Source organism: Salvelinus fontinalis, chromosome 1 (genome assembly GCF_029448725.1).
Source record: "Salvelinus fontinalis isolate EN_2023a chromosome 1, ASM2944872v1, whole genome shotgun sequence".
NCBI classification, from domain to species: domain Eukaryota; kingdom Metazoa; phylum Chordata; class Actinopteri; order Salmoniformes; family Salmonidae; genus Salvelinus; species Salvelinus fontinalis.
The window spans coordinates 11,602,036-11,606,065 of NC_074665.1; positions in this window are offsets into that span (position 1 = coordinate 11,602,036).

The window sequence follows — 4,030 nt, forward strand, 5'->3', positions numbered from 1 at the left end:
TTTTTACTATTTTCTACACTGTATAATAAAAATGAAGACATCAAAACTATGAAATAACACATATGAAATCATGTAGTAACCCCAAAAGTGTTAAACAAATCAAAATATATTTTAGATGTTCAATTCTTCAAAGTAGCCACCCTTTGCCTTGATGAAAGCTTTGCACACTCTTGGCATTCTCTTAACCAGCTTCACCTGGAATGCTTTTCCAACAGTCTTGAAGGAGTTCGCACATAGGTGACCGACCGCCTTGATTCGGTCTTATGTGGCAATATTTGAAATTGTGTTTTTTACATATGATTAAAGCAGAGACACAGAGATACAAAATTGTATTTCATACACTGCATTTGAGGAACAAAGGGAAAGTAATTCTGCTTTGAAAGTTGACAAAGTTATAACCTCACTTTTGAGAAAATGGCCTTTGAATGTTTTTTTTCCGACTGGAGAGCTCCTCTTTCTCTACCCCCATTCAGCATCGTTCACACCCTCTTAAGCTTTAGCCCCCACCCAAACTCTGACCATTTTACTTGCCCTAGCAGAGCTGGTTAGGCTGTTTTTATGTTATCCAGAGTGTTGGTAACTGTAACTGTACTGCTGGCAACAATTTAATTATGTTTATTTACCGACGTTTCCTGACACTGGCCATATTGAACGGGTGCTGAGCGTTCTTAAATTCATCAGTTATTCTGCGCTCTGGCACACTCAGACGAGAGTGCTCTGGAATCGGAGTAGATGGCCAGACTGAATTTACGAACGCACCCAAAATGGTTACTTGTATAGTTTAGTCTTTTGTTAAGACATGTAGCTAGCTAGCTACATGTCTTAACAAAAGACCCCACTCAATGTTTAGCTAGCTAGCTAATCCCAACTATTGATGTTACCACCCTGCATGAATCTGCTGGTAGCTAACCAACCAAGTTCAATGTTAGCTAGCTAACATTAGGCTATAACTAGCCAAGCAAATGGCTCTAAGATACGAATAATAAGATCATATACGTAACTTTGGCTAGCAAGCCAGCCAGTTAACGTTAGCTAGCTAACAGCACACTTTAACTTCAAATGAAACCACTTCCTTTCAAAATTAGAAACATATAATATCTGAAAATGTAGCTAGCTAGACTATCTTACCCGTCATCATAGATGGACGTGACTACTGTCACGGATACCATGGGTGCCCTTATTATGAATATGTATTCTTGAGACAGGTGTTTTTTCTCCATGTCCTTAGCTATCATACTCGAATTCCACTGATTTCAAAACTCGGTCCTCCAGAAAGTGGACAACAACACTTGCAGTTTTACTACGCGATACATAAAAAAAAGCTGCATTAGACAGGATTACCTACACATACTGACCAGCTCAAATAGACAGAAGCGTGCTATATGTCAAACCAATCCAAACTCATCTCTCGGCATGTCCAGCCCACTCATTATGTCAGCCAATCATTGCTAGCGGGAAGGTTGCTGCTTTTTTCTGTGGCTAAACCAACCAGGCTCCTAATTTAACAATTTTATGCGTATTTACAGATGGCATACAAGTTTGTTTTTAAGGCACATGAAAGTTCACTGTTCGAGGAGACATTTCTGCCTTGATAAAAAAATAAGTTTACGTTCAAACGGCTCTCCTGTGAAGTAGTGACCCTATTTTCCTGAAATGAGTCACATATGCTGAGCACTTGTTGACTGCTTTTACTTCACTCTGCGGTCCAACTCATCCCAAACCATCTCCACTGGGTTGAGGTCAGGGGATTGTGAAGGCCAGGTCATCTGATGCAGCAGTCCATCACTCTCCTTCTTGGTCAAATACCCCTTGCACAGCCTGGAGGTGTGCTGGGTTATTGTCCTGTTGAAAAACAAATGATAGTCCCACTAAGGGCAAACCAGATTGGATGGCATATCGATGCAGAATGTGGTAGCCATGCTGCTTTTGTGCTTTGAATTCTAAATAAATCAGTGACAGTGTCACCAGCTACACCCTCACCATCACACCACCACCTCCATGCTTCACGGTGGGAACCACACATTCGGAAATCATCCATTCAACCACTCTGCGTCTCACAAAGACACACATAAGAATGTCATCTGATGAAGTTGTTTCTTGGTTAGTTTGGTTGGTTCTTGGTTAGTTAGGTTGGCTTTGTGCATGCTACCTGTGCTGTGAAAAATGTCTGTCCTTTTTTGTATTTGGTGGTGAGCTAACATAAATATATGTGGTGTTTTCGCTGTAAAACATTTTAAAAATCGGACATGTTGACTGGATTCACAAGATGTGTATCTTTCATTTGCTGTATTGGACTTGTTAATGTGTGAAAGTTAAATATTTGTCAAAAATATTTTTTTAATTTCGCACTCTGCCTTTTCAGTGGAATGTGGGAGGAGTTCCGCTAGCGGAACCCAGGTGCCAGACAGGTTAATGGTGGTTTCTTTGCAGCAATTCGACCACAAAGGCCTGATTCACGCAGTCTCCTCTGAACAGTTGATGTTGAGATGTGTCTGTTATTTGAACTCTGTGAAGCATTTATTTGGGGTGAAATGTCTGAGGCTGGTAATTCTAATGAACTTATCCTCTGCAGCAGAGATAACTCTGGGTCTTCCTTTCCTGTGTCGGTACTCATGAGAGCCAGTTTCATCATAGCGCTTGATGGATTTTGCGACTGCACTTGAAGACACTTTCAAAGTTCTTAAAATGTTCCCGATTGACTGACCTTCATGTCTTAAAGTAATGATGGACTGTCATTTCTCTTTGCTTATTTGAGCGGTTCTTTCCATAATATGGACTTGGTCTTTTACCAAATAGGGCTATCTCCTGTATATCAACCCTACTATGTCACAACACAACTGATTGCCTCAAACGCATTAAAAATGAAGGAAATTCCAGAAATCAAGTTTTAACAAGGCACACCTGTTAATATAAATGCATTCCAGGTGACTACCTCATGAAGCTGGTTGAGAGAATGCCAAGAATGTGCAAAGCTCTCATCAAGGCAAAGGGTGGCTACATTGAAGAATCTGAAATATAAAATATATTTAGGTTTGTTTAAAACTTTTTTGCTTACTAAATGATTCCATATGTGTTATTCTATAGTTTTGATGTCTTCACTATTATTATACAATGTTGAAAATAGTACAAAAATAAAAAAGTTGAATGAGTAGGTGAGTCCAAACGTTTGACTGGTGCTGTATTTATGTACATTTTATCAGAAAAACAATTAAATGACTCAAATGAAACTTTATCACATAAAGGTACTAACGGCAGATATATAAACATAATTTAATACACTCAAAACAGTAAAGCATTGACAGGTAAGTGTTGGTATTGAACATACTAATATTGGTCTTTGACAAAGTACAGTGTGAAGGATATATATTACAGTAATGTGCATGATGTGGGTATTATCATGTATTTGTCATATCTAAAATGTATCCTTAAAGGAATATATACATTCAAATGAATTTTGTATTACATTTTGTGTTTGAAACAAATCTCTGCTACTGATTACTAAATAATAAAAATGTATATACGGTAAACAAAAGAGACCACATTGTAACGGCTGTCCTCGCTGACAGAAGGAGTGGACCAAAACGCAGAGTGGTTAGTGTTCATTATTTAATGAAAGTCAACAAAACACTTCAAAATACAAAACAACCAACAAACGTGACAAAACCGAAACAGTCCTGTGTGGCACAAACACTGACACAGGAACAAACACCCACAAAACACACGTGAAACCCCGGCTGCCTTAGTATGATTCTCTATCAGGGACAACGATTGACAGCTGCCTCTGATTGAGAATCATACCAGGCCGAACACAAAATCCCAACAGAAAATCACACATAGACAACCCACCCAACTCACGCCCTGACCATACTAAATAAATACAAAACAAGAGAAAACAGGTCAGGAACGTGACATACCCCCCCCCCCCCCCCCTCAAGGTGCGAACTCCGGGCGCACCCCCTAAAACTCTAGGGGAGGGTCTGGGTGGGCGTCTGTTCGCGGTGGCGGCTCTGGCGCGGGACGTGGACCCCAC